Source organism: Oncorhynchus keta, unplaced genomic scaffold (assembly GCF_023373465.1).
Source record: "Oncorhynchus keta strain PuntledgeMale-10-30-2019 unplaced genomic scaffold, Oket_V2 Un_scaffold_22896_pilon_pilon, whole genome shotgun sequence".
NCBI classification, from domain to species: Eukaryota; Metazoa; Chordata; class Actinopteri; order Salmoniformes; family Salmonidae; genus Oncorhynchus; species Oncorhynchus keta.
Window position 1 is genome coordinate 93,970 of NW_026290871.1, and position 19,250 is coordinate 113,219.

At 43.9% G+C, this 19,250-nt stretch overlaps 1 pseudogene; it reads left to right on the forward strand.

Annotated features, from left to right (window-relative positions):
- Nucleotides 1-3,103: 3,103 nt before the first annotated feature.
- Nucleotides 3,104-19,250, forward strand: part of LOC127928189 (serine/threonine-protein phosphatase 2A 55 kDa regulatory subunit B gamma isoform-like) — a 52,126-nt pseudogene continuing 35,979 nt past the window's right edge.

Here is a 19,250-nt window from a genome sequence, read left to right on the forward strand (position 1 = left end):
AACCTGCCTGAGTAGGTCTATAACTCCATTAGGTTGAATGTGATAGTCTGTCTATAACCAGCCTGAGGAGGTCTATAACCAGCCTGAGGAGGTCTATAACATGCCTGGTAGGTCTATAACTCCATTAGGTTTAATGTGATAGTCTGTCTATAACCAGCCCTAACCAGGAGGTCTATAACCAGCCTGAGGAGGTCTATAACCTGCCTGAGGAGGTCTATAACATGCCTGAGTAGGTCTATAACTCCATTAGGTTTAATGTGATAGTCTGTCTATAACCAGCCTGAGGAGGTCTATAACCTGCCTGAGTAGGTCTATAACTCCATTAGGTTTAATGTGATAGTCTGTCTATAACCAGCCTGAGGAGGTCTATAACCAGCCTGAGGAGGTCTATAACATGCCTGAGTAGGTCTATAACTCCATTAGGTTTAATGTGATAGTCTGTCTATAACCAGCCTGAGGAGGTCTATAACCAGCCTGAGGAGGTCTATAACCTGCCTGAGGAGGTCTATAACCAGCCTGAGGAGGTCTATAACTCCATTAGGTTTAATGTGATAGTCTGTCTATAACCAGCCTGAGGAGGTCTATAACCAGCCTGAGGAGGTCTATAACCAGCCTGAGGAGGTCTATAACCATCCTGAGGAGGTCTATAACCAGCCTGAGGAGGTCTATAACCAGCCTGAGGTCCAGCCTGAGGAGGTCTATAGCCCAGGGGGTATAACCAGCCTGAGGAGGTCTATAACTCCAGCCTGAATGGATATTCTGTCTATAACCAGCCTGAGGAGGTCTATAACCAGCCTGAGGAGGTCCATAGGAGGTCCTAACCTGAGGAGGTCTATAACCAGCCTGAGGAGGTCTATAACCAGCCTGAGGAGGTCTATAGCCAGCCTGAGGAGGTCTATAACCAGTCTGAGGAGGTCTATAACCAGCCTGAGGAGGTCTATAACCAGCCTGAGGAGGTCTATAACCAGCCTGAGGAGGTCTATAACCAGCCTGAGGAGGTCTATAACCAGCCTGAGGAGGACTATAACCAGTCTGAGGAGGTCTATAACCAGCCTGAGGAGGTCTATAACCAGCCTGAGTAGGTCTATAACCAGCCTGAGGAGGTCTATAACCAGCCTGAGGAGGTCTATAACCAGCCTGAGGAGGTCTATAACCAGCCTGAGGAGGTCTATAACCAGCCTGAGATGGTCTATAACTCCATTCCTATTCTATTCACAGTTTAGAGAAATTGATCTAATTGGAAATGAGCTACAATCAGGCTGGTTAATCTGATGCATGTCTGTTGAATTTGGAAAAATCCACTCGGCCCCGCCCCACCTACTCAGCCAATCAGGAGCCGCTACTGCGTAACATTTGCTAAACGGTACGTGCTAAATAGTATGCAACGATGAGTGCATAGTATGCAATTGAAGTATGTAGTACACTGGTATAGGTATTCAGACCTCCCTCTCTCCACCTCTCCTCTCTAGTTGGAAATGTAGTACACTGTTATCTGGTGCATGTCAGAAACCTCCCTCGGCCCCTCTCTCCACCTCTCCTCTCAATCATGTAGTACACTGGTATGGGTATTCAGACCTCCTTCTCTCCTCCTCCTCTCCCCCTCTCTCCTCCTCTCCTCTCGTATGTAGTACACTGGTATGGGTATTCAGACCTCCCTCTCTCCTCCTCCTCTCCTCTCGTATGTAGTACACTGGTATGGGTATTCAGACCTCCCTCTCTCCTCCTCTCCTCTCGTATGTAGTACACTGGTATGGGTATTCAGACCTCCCTCTCTCCTCCTCCTCTCCTCTCGTATGTAGTACACTGGTATGGGTATTCAGACCTCCCTCTCTCCTCCTCCTCTCCTCTCGTATGTAGTACACTGGTATGGGTATTCAGACCTCCCCTCTCTCCTCCTCCTCTCCTCTCGTATGTAGTACACTGGTATGGGTATTCAGACCTCCCTCCCCCTCTCCTCCTCCTCTCCTCTCATATGTAGTACACTGGTATGGGTATTCAGACCTCCCTCTCTCCTCCTCTCCTCTCGTATGTAGTACACTGGTATGGGTATTCAGACCTCCCTCTCTCCTCCTCCTCTCCTCTCGTATGTAGTACACTGGTATGGGTATTCAGACCTCCCTCTCTCCTCCTCCTCTCCTCTCGTATGTAGTACACTGGTATGGGTATTCAGACCTCCCTCTCTCCTCCTCCTCTCCTCTCGTATGTAGTACACTGGTATGGGTATTTCAGACCTCCCTCTCTCCTCCTCCTCTCCTCTCATATGTAGTACACTGGTGTGGGTATTCAGAGCTCCCTCTCTCCTCCTCCCTCCTCTCCTCTCCTCCTCCTCTCCCCCTCTCTCCTCCTCCTCTCCTCTCGTGTGTAGTACACTGGTATGGGTATTCAGACCTCGCTCTCTCTCTCTCCTCCTCTCCTCTCGTATGTAGTACACTGGTATGGGTATTCAGAGCTCCCTCTCTCCTCCTCCTCTCCTCTCCTCCTCTCCTCCTCCTCTCCCCCTCTCCTCCTCCTCTCCTCTCGTATGTAGTACACTGGTATGGGTATTCAGACCTCGCTCTCTCTCTCCTCCTCTCCTCTCGTATGTAGTACACTGGTATGGGTATTCAGAGCTCCCTCTCCTCTCCTCTCCTCTCCTCTCCTCTCCTCTCCTCTCCTCTCCTCTCCTCTACACTGGTATGAGTATTCAGACCTCGCTCTCTTCCTCCTCCTCTCCTCTCGTATGTAGTACACTCCTCTCAGACCTCTCTCTCTCCTCCTCTCCTCTCCTCTCCTCTCAGAGCTCTCCTCTCCTCTCCTCTCCTCTCCTCTCCTCTCTCCTCTCCTCTCCTCTCCTCTCCTCTCCTCTCCTCCTCTCCTCTCCTCTCCTCTCCTCTCGTTCTCTCCACTGTTCCATCTGCCGGCCACTTCCCTCTCATCACCTGCAGTGGGCGGAGTCGTGACTGAGAGCTGTGCTCTGGTTGGCTAAGCTGGAAAGAGGCTGCAGCGACAGACCCACGGCATCCTCTACTCTCGCTTTCTCCCTCTCTCCTTTTTGCTCATCCCGCCACCCTCTCTCTCTCTCTCTCTCTCTCTCTCTCTCTCTCTCTCTCTCTCTCTCCCCTTTCCTCTCCACACAGAGACACACGTGCCCCTGCCTGCCTGCCTGCTCAGTGACACTGCAGTACAGAGGACATAGCAGCAGCAGACAGACAGACAGGCAGAGAGACACGCAGGCAGACCGACACGCAGGCAGAGAGACAGGCAGGCAGAGAGACAGGCAGGCAAAACAAGCCGACAGGCAGAACGTAGGAAGGTGTGTCGAGGCCTTGTCTCCTCTTCCTCCTCCTCCTCCTCGAGTAGCAGAGATCCTGTTCTCCTGCGCTCTCCTTCAAGGACTTCCACACTCTGAGACCAAGAACTACTACTGCTACAGTTCCTGTTTGTTACCAAGGAAATACTGCTGCTACTACTACTACTGCTACAGTTCCTGTTCCTGTTGTTAACAAGGGAATACTGCTGCTACTACAATTCCTGTTCCTGTTTGTTACCAAGGAAATACTCCTGCTACTACAATTCCTGTTCCTGTTTGTTACCAAGGAAATACTGCTGATACTACAGTTCCTGTTCCTGTTTGTTACCAAGGAAATACTCCTGCTACAATTGCTGTTCCGGTTTGTTACCAAGGAAATACTTCTGCTACTACTACTGCTACAGTTCCTGTTCCTGTTTGTTACCAAGGAAATACTGCAGCGCAGTGGATATTATCAAGCACACGGAGGAGTGCTACTCTCTCCCTCTCTTTCTCACAGCAGTCACAGGCAGACAAATGGACTACTCTCTCTAACAGCGTATCAGTGGACTTCTCATTATTTCGGGACTTCTCTTGCTGGCCTGGTGTGTTTAGTGGTGTGTGTAGTGGTGTGTGTAGTGTGTGTTTTTATCAGAGGTCACGCCGCGTGCTGTGGGAGTGTGTGTGGGCGATCCACCTTCTCTCAGGTCCCCTCCCCTCTCATCCTTTTCTACCTAATCTCTCTCTCTCTCTCTCTCTCTCTCTCTCTCTCTCTCTCTCCACCCCCTCTCCTGTTCACCCTTCCGTCCCTCTCCACACCTTACCAAACTCCTTCCCTCTCTTCCCCCTCTCTCTCTCTCCATCCTCACCACACCTCTCCCTCTCTTCCCTCTATCCCCTCTATACCTCCGTCCCTCCATATCCCATGATGCCTTGCCCCAGGCCACTACGCTAGGCCCCAGCAGTATGGGCAGAGCCTGGGAGCGGAGAGAGAGCTCTGATTGGTCCAGGTCGGGTCCCCCTTCCTTTGCTTCCAATGGGGGAGGACACCGAGAGCTCCAAAGTCAACCACAGCTTCCTGCGAGACTACGTCACCGAAGGTAGGCTCACAACACCTTTTTTATAATATCACTATGTTACCTTACATAGGTTTATAATAGCTCTATGTCACCTTAAGTATGTCTATAACACTTCTGTCACCATATGTAGGTTTATAATATCACTATGTTACCTTACATAGGTTTATAATAGCTCTATGTCACCTTAAGTATGTCTATAACACCTCTGTCACCATATGTAGGTTTATAATATCACTATGTTACATTTCATAGGTTTATAATAGCTCTATGTCACCTTAAGTAGGTTTATAACACCTCTGTCACCATATGTAGGTTTATAATATCACTATGTTACATTACATAGGTTTATAATAGCTCTATGTCACCTTAAGTAGGTTTATAACACCTCTGTCACCATATGTAGGTTTATAATATCACTATGTTACCTTACATAGGTTTATAATAGCTCTATGTCACCTTAAGTAGGTTTATAACACCTCTGTCACCATATGTAGGTTTATAATATCACTATGTTACCTTACATAGGTTTATAATAGCTCTATGTCACCTTAAGTATGTCTATAACACCTCTGTCACCATATGTAGGTTTATAATATCACTATGTTACATTACATAGGTTTATAATAGCTCTATGTCACCTTAAGTAGGTTTATAACACCTCTGTCACCATATGTAGGTTTATAATATCACTATGTTACCTTACATAGGTTTATAATAGCTCTATGTCACCTTAAGTAGGTTTATAACACTGCTGTTATCTTAATTAGGTTTATAACACCTCTGTTATCTTAAGTAGGTTTATAACAGCTCTGTCACCATATGTAGGTTTATAATATCATTATGTTACCTTACATAGGTTTATAACACTGCTGTTATCTTAAGTAGGTTTATAACAGCTCTATGTCACCTTAAGTAGGTTTATAACACCTCTGTTATCTTAAGTAGGTTTATAACACTTCTGTTATCTTAAGTATGTCTATAAAAACTCTGTCACCATATGTAGGTTTATAATATCACTATATTACCTTACATAGGTTTATAACAGCGCTATGTCACCTTACGTAGGTTTATAACACATCTATTTTACCTTAAGTAGGTTTATAATACCACTATATAATCAAAGCTTATAATACATATATTTTACCTTAAGTAGGTCTATAATGGTTTTATGTCACATTAGGTAGGTTTATAATACCTCTGTTTTAGATTAAGTTTGCGTATTATAACTCTGTCAAGTTACGTAGACCGAGAGCGCCACTTAGTTTCCGAAGGTAGGCTTCCAACATATCTCTGTTACCGAAGGTAGGCTTCCAATATATCTCTGTTACCGAAGGTAGGCTTCCAATATATCTCTGTTATGTAGAGGCTTCCAACACATCTCTGTTACCGAAGGTAGGCTTATCTATCTCTGTTACCGAAGGTAGGCTTCCAACACATCTCTGTTACCGAAGGTAGGTTTATAATCTATCTCTGTTACTTAAGTAGGTTTATAAAGGTAGGCTTCCAATATATCTCTGTCACCATATGTAGGTTTATAATCTCTCTGTTACCTTACAGGTAGGCTTCCAATATATCTGTTCTATGTCACCAATATATCTCTGTTACCAAAGGTAGGCTTATATCTCTATTACCAAAGGTACAATATATCTGTCACCATAGGTAGGCTTCCAATATCTCTGTTACCGAAGGTAGGCTTCAAATATATCTCTGTTATAATAGGCTTACAATATATCTCTGTTACCGAAAGTACAATATATCTCTGTTAAGGTAGGCTTCCAATATATCTCTGTTACCAAGGTAGGCTTCCAATATATCTCTGTTACCAAAGGTAGGCTATAGCATATCTCTGTTACCTTAAGGTAGGCTTCAATATATCTCTGTTACCGAAGGTAGGTCATAGCATATCTCTGTTACCGAAGGTAGGCTTCAATATATCTCTGTTACCGAAGGTAGGCTTCCAATATATCCCTGTTACCGAAGGTAGGTTTATAATAGGCTTCACAATATATCTCTGTTACATAGGCTTCCAATATATAATAGCAATATATCTATATGTCACCAATATATCTCTGTTAGGTAGGCTTCCAAATATCTCTGTTACCGAAGGTAGGCATCCAAAATATCTCTGTTACTGAAGGTAGGCTTATTATACCTGTTAAGGTAGGTTCCAATATATCTCTGTTACCAGGTAGGCTACAAAATATCTCTGTTAAGTAGGTTCCAATATATCTCTATTACCGAAGGTAGGCTTATTCAATCTATCTCTGTTATCTATATAAGGTAGGCTTCAAATATATCTCTGTTACCGAAGGTAGGCTTACAATATATTTCTGTTATCGAAGGTAGGCTTCCAATATATATCTGTTACTGAAGCTAGGCTTCCAATATATCTCTGTTACCGAAGGTAGGCTTCCAATATATCTCTGTTACCAAAGGTAGGCTCATAGCATATCTCTGTTACCGAAGTTAGGCTTCCAATATATCTCTGTTACCGAAGGTAGGCTCATAGCATATCTCTGTTACCGAAGGTAGGCTTCCAATATATCTCTGTTACCGAAGGTAGGCTTCCAATATATCTCTGTTACCGAAGGTAGGCTTCCAATATATCTCTGTTACCGAAGGTAGGCTTCCAATATATCTCTGTTACCGAAGGTAGGCTTCCAATATATCTCTGTTACCGAAGGTAGGCTTCCAATATATCTCTGTTACCGAAGGTAGGCTTCCAACACATCTCTGTTACCGAAGGTAGGCTTCCAATATATCTCTGTTACCGAAGGTAGGCTTCCAATATATCTCTGTTACCGAAGGTAGGCTTCCAATATATCTCTGTTACCGAAGGTAGGCTTCCAATATATCTCTGTTACCGAAGGTATATCTCTGCGAAGGTAGGCCAATATATCTCTGTTACCGAAGGTAGGCTTCCAATATATCTCTGTTACCGAAGGTAGGCTTCCAATATATCTCTGTTACCGAAGGTAGGCTTCCAATATATCTCTGTTACCGAAGGTAGGCTTCCAATATATCTCTGTTACTGAAGGTAGGCTTCCAATATATCTCTGTTACCGAAGGTAGGCTTCCAATATATCTCTGTTACGAAGGTAGCTTCCAATATATCTCTGTTACTTCCAAGGCTTCCAATATATCTCTGTTACCGAAGGTAGGCTTCCAATATATCTCTGTTACCGAAAGTAGGTTTCCAATATATCTCTGTTACCGAAGGTAGGCTTCCAATATATCTCTGTTACCGAAGGTAGGCTTCCAATATATCTCTGTTACCGACAGTAGGCTTCCAATATATCTCTGTTACCGACAGTAGGCTTCCAATATATCTCTGTTACCGAAGGTAGGCTTCCAACATATCTCTGTTACCGAAGGTAGGCTTCCAATATATCTCTGTTACCGAAGGTAGGCTTCCAATATATCTCTGTTACCGAAGGTAGGCTTCCAATATATCTCTGTTACCGAAGGTAGGCTTCCAATATATCTCTGTTACCGAAGGTAGGCTTCCAATATATCTCTGTTACCGAAGGTAGGCTTCCAATATATCTCTGTTACCGAAGGTAGGCTTCCAATATATCTCTGTTACCGAAGGTAGGCTTCCAATATATCTCTGTTACCGAAGGTAGGCTTCCAATATATCTCTGTTACCGAAGGTAGGCTTCCAATATATCTCTGTTACCGAAGGTAGGCTTCCAATATATCTCTGTTACCGAAGGTAGGCTTCCAATATATCTCTGTTACCAAAGGTAGGCTTCCAACACATCTCTGTTACCGAAGGTAGGCTTCCAATATATCTCTGTTACCGAAGGTAGGCTTCCAATATATCTCTGTTACCGAAGGTAGGCTTCCAAAATATCTGTTACCGAAGGTAGGCTTCCAATTTATCTCTGTTACCGAAGGTAGGCTTCCAATATATCTCTGTTACCGAAGGTAGGCTTCCAACATATCTCTGTTACCGAAGGTAGGCTTCCAACATCTCTCTGTTACCAAAGGTAGGCTTCCAACACATCTCTGTTACCGAAGGTAGGCTTCCAACACATCTCTGTTACCGAAGGTAGGCTTCCAACACATCTCTGTTACCTAAGGTAGGCTTCCAATATATCTCTGTTACCTAAGGTAGGCTTCCAATATATCTCTGTTACCGAAGGTAGGCTTCCAAAATATCTCTGTTACCGAAGGTAGGCTTCCAACACATCTCTGTTACCTAAGGTAGGCTTCCAATATATCTCTGTTACCGAAGGTAGGCTTCCAATATATCTCTGTTACCGAAGGTAGGCTTCCAATATATCTCTGTTACCGAAGGTATGCTTGCAACAGAATCTCTGTTACCGAAGGTAGGCATCCAATATATCTCTGTTACCGAAGGTAGGCTTACAATATATCTCTGTTACCGAAGGTAGGCTTCCAACAGAATCTCTGTTACCGAAGGTAGGCTTCCAACACATCTCTGTTACCGAAGGTAGGCTTCCAATATATCTCTGTTACCGAAGGTAGGCTTCCAACACATCTCTGTTACCGAAGGTAGGCTTACAATATATCTCTGTTACCGAAGGTAGACTTCCAATATATCTCTGTTACTGAAGGCTGGCTTCCAATATATCTCTGTTACCGAAGGTAGGCTTCCAATATATCTCTGTTGCCAAAGGTAGGCTTCCAATATATCTCTGTTACTGAAGGTAGGCTTCCAATATATCTCTGTTACCGAAGGTAGGCTTCCAACAGAATCTCTGTTACCGAAGGCAGGCTTCCAATATATCTCTGTTACCGAAGGTAGGCTTCCAATATATCTCTGTTACCGAAGGTAGGCTTCCAATATATCTCTGTTACCAAAGGTAGGCTTCCAATATATCTCTGTTACAGAAGGTAGGTTTCCAATATATCTCTGTTACCGAAGGTAGGCTTCCAATATATCTCTGTTACCGAAGGTAGGCTTCCAATATATCTCTGTTACTGAAGGTAGGCTTCCAATATATCTCTGTTACCGAAGGTAGGCTTCCAATATATCTCTGTTACCGAAGGTAGGCTTATAGCATATCTCTGTTACCGAAGGTAGGCTTCAAATATATCTCTGTTACCGAAGGTAGGCTTATAGCATATCTCTGTTACCGAAGGTAGGCTCATAGCATATCTCTGTTACCGAAGGTAGGCTTATAGCATATCTTTGTTACCGAAGGTAGGCTTCCAATATATCTCTGTTACCGAAGGTAGGCTTATAGCATATCTCTGTTACCGAAGGTAGGCTTCAAATATATCTCTGTTACCGAAGGTAGGCTTATAGCATATCTCTGTTACCGAAGGTAGGCTCATAGCATATCTCTGTTACCGAAGGTAGGCTTCCAATATATCTCTGTTACCGAAGGTAGGCTTCCAATATATCTCTGTTACCGAAGGTAGGCTTCCAATATATCTCTGTTACCGAAGGTAGGCTTCCAATATATCTCTGTTACCGAAGGTAGGCTTCCAATATATCTCTGTTACCGAAGGTAGGCTTCCAATATATCTCTGTTACCGAAGGTAGGCTTCCAATATATCTCTGTTACCGAAGGTAGGCTTATAGCATATCTCTGTTACCGAAGGTAGGCTTCCAATATATCTCTGTTACCGAAGGTAGGCTTATAGCATATCTCTGTTACCGAAGGTAGGCTCATAGCATATCTCTGTTACCGAAGGTAGGCTTATAGCATATCTTTGTTACCGAAGGTAGGCTTCCAATATATCTCTGTTACCGAAGGTAGGCTTATAGCATATCTCTGTTACCGAAGGTAGGCTTCCAATATATCTCTGTTACCGAAGGTAGGCTTCCAATATATCTCTGTTACCGAAGGTAGGCTTCCAATATATCTCTGTTACCGAAGGTAGGCTTCCAATATATCTCTGTTACCGAAGGTAGGCTTCCAATATATCTCTGTTACCGAAGGTAGGCTCATAGCATATCTCTGTTACCGAAGGTAGGCTTCCAATATATCTCTGTTACCGAAGGTAGGCTCATAGCATATCTCTGTTACCGAAGGTAGGCTTCCAATATATCTCTGTTACCGAAGGTAGATTTATAGCATATCTTTGTTACCGAAGGTAGGCTTCCAATATATCTCTGTTACCGAAGGTAGGCTTATAGCATATCTCTGTTACCGAAGGTAGGCTTCAAATATATCTCTGTTACCGAAGGTAGGCTCATAGCATATCTCTGTTACCGAAGGTAGGCTTACAACACCTCTTTTGTCAATTTAGGCAGGTTTATAATACCTCTCTGTCCCCTTAAGTACACTTATAATGTAGGCTTACAGTGGCACTATATGACAAAAGATAGGTCTACAACTAGTTTAGAATCAGAGATGTTTGTTTGAGAGAGAGAGTTAGGGGTTCAGAGCTGGACTCCTCCATGTTGCTGGCTGTCTCTGAACGTACATTATTTAGGACATTACCAGATATAGAGGTGCTTGTTGATGCTTCACCTCTCATTAGGACTGTGTATGTTTTCTAGTCGACATCTGTGTGATCAATCAGTTTATTCCAGTTCAGAATTTAAATTATTTATTGTATTTTTAGCAGCAACAGATCCAATTTAGACAGATATGTAATAGTGTTTTTAATGGGGGGGGGGGACTAAACATGAATATTTAATTGCAGTGTTATTTGTTTTGGTCTATATTGCATTTGTTTTAGGCATAAGGGCATAAAAATGTACCAAGATTTAAATATAGTTGCATATTTTCCTAAGCTTATGTCCGAGGAAAACACAACATTTCTAATTTGGGTCCCAGGCTGAAAAACTTTAAGAACCCCTACCTAATGGGGTAGTAACGGTATGATAGTAGGATGTTGACTCAGTGGTTCTGAACCCTTATGGGGTAGTAACAGTAGGATGCTGACTCAGTGGTTCTGAACCCTTATGGGGTAGTAACAGTATGATAGTAGGATGCTGACTCAGTAGTTCTGAACCCTTATGGGGTAGTAACGGTATGATAGTAGGATGCTGACTCAGTGGTTCTAAACCCTTATGGGGTAGTAACAGTATGATAGTAGGATGCTGACTCAGTGGTTCTAAACCCTTATGGGGTAGTAACAGTATGATAGTAGGATGCTGACTCAGTGGTTCTAAACCCTTATGGGGTAGTAACAGTATGATAGTAGGATGCTTGACTCAGTGGTTCTGATCCCTTATGGGGTAGTAACAGTATGATAGTAGGATGCTGACTCAGTGGTTCTAAACCCTTATGGGGTAGTAACAGTATGATAGTAGGATGCTGACTCAGTGGTTCTGAACCCTTATGGGGTAGTAACAGTATGATAGTAGGATGCTGACTCAGTGGTTTTGAACTCTTATGGGGTAGTAACAGTATGATAGTAGGATGCTGACTCAGTGGTTCTGATCCCTTATGGGGTAGTAACAGTATGATAGTAGGATGCTGACTCAGTGGTTCTGATCCCTTATGGGGTAGTAACAGTATGATAGTAGGATGCTGACTCAGTGGTTCTGATCCCTTATGGGGTAGTAACAGTATGATAGTAGGATGCTGACTCAGTGGTTCTGAACCCTTATGGGGTAGTAACAGTAGGATGCTGACTCAGTGGTTCTGATCCCTTATGGGTTAGTAACAGTATGATAGTAGGATGCTGACTACGTGGTTCTAAACCCTTATGTAGTAGTAACAGTATGATAGTAGGATGCTGACTCAGTGGTTCTGAACCCTTATGGGGTAGTAACAGTAGGATGCTGACTCAGTGGTTCTGATCCCTTATGGGGTAGTAACAGTATGATAGTAGGATGCTGACTACGTGGTTCTAAACCCTTATGGGGTAGTAACAGTATGATAGTAGGATGCTGACTCAGTGGTTCTGAACCCTTATGGGGTAGTAACAGTAGGATGCTGACTCAGTGGTTCTGATCCCTTATGGGGTAGTAACAGTATGATTGTAGGATGCTGACTCAGTGGTTCTGATCCCTTACGGGGTAGTAACAGTATTATAGTAGGATGCTGACTCAGTGGTTCTGATCCCTTATGGGGTAGTAACAGTAGGATGCTGACACAGTGGTTCTGATCCCTTATGGGGTAGTAACAGTATGATAGTAGGATGCTGACTCAGTGGTTCTGAACCCTTATGGGGTAGTAACAGTATGATAGTAGGATGCTGACTCAGTGGTTCTAAACCCTTATGGGGTAGTAACAGTATGATAGTAGGATGCTGACTCAGTGGTTCTGATCCCCTATGGGGTAGTAACAGTATGATAGTAGGATGCTGACTCAGTGGTTCTGAACCCTTATGGGGTAGTAACAGTATGATAGTAGGATGCTGACTCAGTGGTTCTGAACCCTTATGGGGTAGTAACAGTATGATAGTAGGATGCTGACTCAGTGGTTCTGAACCCTTATGGGGTAGTAACAGTATGATAGTAGGATGCTGACTCAGTGGTTCTGAACCCTTATGGGGTAGTAACAGTATGATAGTAGGATGCTGACTCAGTGGTTCTGATCCCTTATGGGGTAGTAACAGTATGATAGTAGGATGCTGACTCAGTGGTTCTAAACCCTTATGGGGTAGTAACAGTAGGATGCTGACTCAGTGGTTCTGATCCCTTATGGGGTAGTAACAGTATGATAGTAGGATGCTGACTACGTGGTTCTAAACCCTTATGGGGTAGTAACAGTATGATAGTAGGATGCTGACTCAGTGGTTCTGAACCCTTATGGGGTAGTAACAGTAGGATGCTGACTCAGTGGTTCTGATCCCTTATGGGGTAGTAACAGTATGATAGTAGGATGCTGACTACGTGGTTCTAAACCCTTATGGGGTAGTAACAGTATGATAGTAGGATGCTGACTCAGTGGTTCTGAACCCTTATGGGGTAGTAACAGTAGGATGCTGACTCAGTGGTTCTGATCCCTTATGGGGTAGTAACAGTATGATTGTAGGATGCTGACTCAGTGGTTCTGAACCCTTATGGGGTAGTAACAGTATGATAGTAGGATGCTGACTCAGTGGTTCTGATCCCTTATGGGGTAGTAACAGTAGGATGCTGACTCTGTAGTTCTGAACCCTTATGGGGTAGTAACAGTATGATAGTAGGATGCTGACTCAGTGGTTCTAAACCCTTATGGGGTAGTAACAGTATGATAGTAGGATGCTGACTCAGTGGTTCTGATCCCTTATGGGGTAGTAACAGTATGATAGTAGGATGCTGACTCAGTGGTTCTAAACCCTTATGGGGTAGTAACAGTATGATAGTAGGATGCTGACTCAGTGGTTCTGAACCCTTATGGGGTAGTAACAGTATGATAGTAGGATGCTGACTCAGTGGTTCTGAACCCTTATGGGGTAGTAACAGTATGATAGTAGGATGCTGACTCAGTGGTTCTGAACCCTTATGGGGTAGTAACAGTATGATAGTAGGATGCTGACTCAGTGGTTCTGATCCCTTATGGGGTAGTAACAGTATGATAGTAGGATGCTGACTCAGTGGTTCTGAACCCTTATGGGGTAGTAACAGTAGGATGCTGACTCAGTGGTTCTGATCCCTTATGGGTTAGTAACAGTATGATAGTAGGATGCTGACTACGTGGTTCTAAACCCTTATGTAGTAGTAACAGTATGATAGTAGGATGCTGACTCAGTGGTTCTGAACCCTTATGGGGTAGTAACAGTAGGATGCTGACTCGGTGGTTCTGATCCCTTATGGGGTAGTAACAGTATGATAGTAGGATGCTGACTCAGTGGTTCTGAACCCTTATGGGGTAGTAACAGTAGGATGCTGACTCAGTGGTTCTGATCCCTTATGGGGTAGTAACAGTAGGATGCTGACTCAGTAGTTCTGAACCCTTATGGGGTAGTAACAGTATGATAGTAGGATGCTGACTCAGTGGTTCTGAACCCTTATGGGGTAGTAACAGTATGATAGTAGGATGCTGACTCAGTAGTTCTAAACCCTTATGGGGTAGTAACAGTATGATAGTAGGATGCTGACTCAGTAGTTCTGATCCCTTATGGGGTAGTAACAGTATGATAGTAGGATGCTGACTCAGTGGTTCTGATCCCTTATGGGGTAGTAACAGTATGATAGTAGGATGCTGACTCAGTGGTTCTGAACCCTTATGGGGTAGTAACAGTATGATAGTAGGATGCTGACTCAGTGGTTCTGAACCCTTATGGGGTAGTAACAGTATGATAGTAGGATGCTGACTCAGTGGTTCTGAACCCTTATGGGGTAGTAACAGTATGATAGTAGGATGCTGACTCAGTGGTTCTGATCCCTTATGGGGTAGTAACAGTATGATAGTAGGATGCTGACTCAGTGGTTCTAAACCCTTATGGGGTAGTAACAGTAGGATGCTGACTCAGTGGTTCTGATCCCTTATGGGGTAGTAACAGTATGATAGTAGGATGCTGACTACGTGGTTCTAAACCCTTATGGGGTAGTAACAGTATGATAGTAGGATGCTGACTCAGTGGTTCTGAACCCTTATGGGGTAGTAACAGTAGGATGCTGACTCAGTGGTTCTGATCCCTTATGGGGTAGTAACAGTATGATAGTAGGATGCTGACTACGTGGTTCTAAACCCTTATGGGGTAGTAACAGTATGATAGTAGGATGCTGACTCAGTGGTTCTGAACCCTTATGGGGTAGTAACAGTAGGATGCTGACTCAGTGGTTCTGATCCCTTATGGGGTAGTAACAGTATGATTGTAGGATGCTGACTCAGTGGTTCTGAACCCTTATGGGGTAGTAACAGTATGATAGTAGGATGCTGACTCAGTGGTTCTGATCCCTTATGGGGTAGTAACAGTAGGATGCTGACTCTGTAGTTCTGAACCCTTATGGGGTAGTAACAGTATGATAGTAGGATGCTGACTCAGTGGTTTTGAACCCTTATGGGGTAGTAACAGTATGATAGTAGGATGCTGACTCAGTGGTTCTGATCCCCTATGGGGTAGTAACAGTATGATAGTAGGATGCTGACTCAGTGGTTCTGAACCCTTATGGGGTAGTAACAGTATGATAGTAGGATGCTGACTCAGTGGTTCTGAACCCTTATGGGGTAGTAACAGTATGATAGTAGGATGCTGACTCAGTGGTTCTGAACCCTTATGGGGTAGTAACAGTATGATAGTAGGATGCTGACTCAGTGGTTCTGAACCCTTATGGGGTAGTAACAGTATGATAGTAGGATGCTGACTCAGTGGTTCTGATCCCTTATGGGGTAGTAACAGTATGATAGTAGGATGCTGACTCAGTAGTTCTGAACCCTTATGGGGTAGTAACAGTATGATAGTAGGATGCTGACTCAGTGGTTCTAAACCCTTATGGGGTAGTAACAGTAGGATGCTGACTCAGTGGTTCTGATCCCTTATGGGGTAGTAACAGTATGATAGTAGGATGCTGACTAAGTGGTTCTAAACCCTTATGGGGTAGTAACAGTATGATAGTAGGATGCTGACTCAGTGGTTCTGAACCCTTATGGGGTAGTAACAGTAGGATGCTGACTCAGTGGTTCTGATCCCTTATGGGGTAGTAACAGTATGATAGTAGGATGCTGACTACGTGGTTCTAAACCCTTATGGGGTAGTAACAGTATGATAGTAGGATGCTGACTCAGTGGTTCTGTAAACCCTTATGGGGTAGTAACAGTAGGATGCTGACTCAGTGGTTCTGATCCCTTATGGGGTAGTAACAGTATGATTGTAGGATGCTGACTCAGTGGTTCTGAACCCTTATGGGGTAGTAACAGTAGGATGCTGACTCAGTAGTTCTGAACCCTTATGGGGTAGTAACAGTATGATAGTAGGATGCTGACTCAGTGGTTCTGAACCCTTATGGGGTAGTAACAGTATGATAGTAGGATGCTGACTCAGTAGTTCTAAACCCTTATGGGGTAGTAACAGTATGATAGTAGGATGCTGACTCAGTGGTTCTGATCCCCTATGGGGTAGTAACAGTATGATAGTAGGATGCTGACTCAGTGGTTTTGAACCCTTATGGGGTAGTAACAGTATGATAGTAGGATGCTGACTCAGTGGTTCTGAACCCTTATGGGGTAGTAACAGTATGATAGTAGGATGCTGACTCAGTGGTTCTGATCCCCTATGGGGTAGTAACAGTATGATAGTAGGATGCTGACTCAGTGGTTCTGAACCCTTATGGGGGTAGTAACAGTAGGATGCTGACTCAGTGGTTCTGAACCCTTATGGGTAGTAACAGTATGATAGTAGGATGCTGACTCAGTGGTTCTGAACCCTTATAGGGTAGTAACAGTAGGATGCTGACTCAGTGGTTCTGAACCCTTATGGGTAGTAACAGTATGATAGTAGGATGCTGACTCAGTGGTTCTGAACCCTTATGGGGTAGTAACAGTATGATAGTAGGATGCTGACTCAGTGGTTCTGAACCCTTATGGAGTAGTAACAGTATGATAGTAGGATGCTGACTCAGTGGTTCTGAACCCTTATGGGGTAGTAACGGTATGATAGTAGGATGCTGACTCAGTGGTTCTGAACCCTTATGGGGTAGTAACAGTAGGATGCTGACTCAGTGGTTCTGATCCCTTATGGGGTAGTAACGGTATGATAGTAGGATGCTGACTCAGTGGTTCTGAACCCTTATGGGGTAGTAACAGTATTATAGTAGGATGCTGACTCAGTGGTTCTGAACCCTTATGGGGTAGTAACAGTATGATAGTAGGATGCTGACTCAGTGGTTCTGATCCCTTATGGGGTAGTAACAGTACGATGCTGACTCAGTGGTTCTGATCCCTTATGGGGTAGTAACGGTATGATAGTAGGATGCTGACTCAGTGGTTCTGAACCCTTATGGGGTAGTAACAGTATGATAGTAGGATGCTGACTCAGTGGTTTTGAACTCTTATGGGGTAGTAACGGTATGATAGTAGGATGCTGACTCAGTGGTTCTGATCCCTTATGGGGTAGTAACAGTATGATAGTAGGATGCTGACTCAGTGGTTCTGAACCCTTATGGAGTAGTAACAGTATGATAGTAGGATGCTGACTCAGTGGTTCTAAACCCTTATGGGGTAGTAACAGTATGATAGTAGGATGCTGACTCAGTGGTTTTGAACTCTTATGGGGTAGTAACAGTATGATAGTAGGATGCTGACTCAGTGGTTCTGATCCCTTATGGGGTAGTAACAGTATGATAGTATGATGCTGACTCAGTGGTTCTGAACCCTTATGGGGTAGTAACAGTATGATAGTAGGATGCTGACTCAGTGGTTCTGAACCCTTATGGGGTAGTAACAGTAGGATGCTGACTCAGTGGTTCTGAACCCTTATGGGGTAGTAACAGTATGATGCTGACTCAGTGGTTCTGAACCCTTATGGGGTAGTAACAGTATGATAGTAGGATGCTGACTCAGTTGTTCTGATCCCTTATGGGGTAGTAACAGTATGATAGTAGGATGCTGACTCAGTGGTTTTGAACCCTTATGGGGTAGTAACAGTATTATAGTAGGATGCTGACTGAGTGGTTTTGAACCCTTATGGGGTAGTAACAGTATGATAGTAGGATGCTGACTCAGTGGTTCTGAACCCTTATGGGGTAGTAACAGTAGGATGCTGACTCAGTAGTTCTGAACCCTTATGGGGTAGTAGCAGTATGATAGTAGGATGCTGACTCAGTAGTTCTGAACCCTTATGGGGTAGTAGCAGTATGATAGTAGGATGCTGACTCAGTAGTTCTGAACCCTTATAGGGTAGTAACAGTATGATAGTAGGATGCTGACTCAGTAGTTCTGAACCCTTATAGGGTAGTAACAGTATGATAGTAGGATGCTGACTCAGTGGTTCTGAACCCTTATGGGGTAGTAACAGTATGATAGTAGGATGCTGACTCAGTGGTTCTGATCCCTTATGGGGTAGTAACAGTATGATAGTAGGATGCTGACTCAGTGGTTCTGAACTCTTATGGGGTAGTAACAGTAGGATGCTGACTCAGTGGTTCTGAACCCTTATGGGGTAGTAACAGTATGATAGTAGGATGCTGACTCAGTGGTTCTGATCCCTTATGGGGTAGTAACGGTATGATAGTAGGATACTGACTCAGTGGTTCTGAACCCTTATGGGGTAGTAACAGTATGATAGTAGGATGCTGACTCAGTGGTTCTGATCCCTTATGGGGTAGTAACAGTATGATAGTAGGATGCTGACTCAGTGGTTCTGAACCCTTATGGAGTAGTAACAGTATGATAGTAGGATGCTGACTCAATGGTTCTGAACCCTTATGGGGTAGTAACAGTATGATAGTAGGATGCTGACTCAGTGGTTCTGATCCCTTATGGGGTAGTAACAGTATGATAGTAGGATGCTGACTCAGTGGTTTTGAACTCTTATGGGGTAGTAACGGTATGATAGTAGGATGCTGACTCAGTGGTTCTGATCCCTTATGGGGTAGTAACAGTATGATAGTAGGATGCTGACTCAGTGGTTTTGAACTCTTATGGGGTAGTAACGGTATGATAGTAGGATGCTGACTCAGTGGTTCTGATCCCTTATGGGGTAGTAACAGTAGGATGCTGACTCAGTGGTTCTAAACCCTTATGGGGTAGTAACAGTATGATAGTAGGATGCTGACTCAGTGGTTTTGAACTCTTATGGGGTAGTAACAGTATGATAGTAGGATGCTGACTCAGTGGTTCTGATCCCTTATGGGGTAGTAACAGTATGATAGTATGATGCTGACTCAGTGGTTCTGAACCCTTATGGGGTAGTAACAGTATGATAGTAGGATGCTGACTCAGTGGTTCTGAACCCTTATGGGGTAGTAACAGTAGGATGCTGACTCAGTGGTTCTGAACCCTTATGGGGTAGTAACAGTATGATGCTGACTCAGTGGTTCTGAACCCTTATGGGGTAGTAACAGTATGATAGTAGGATGCTGACTCAGTTGTTCTGATCCC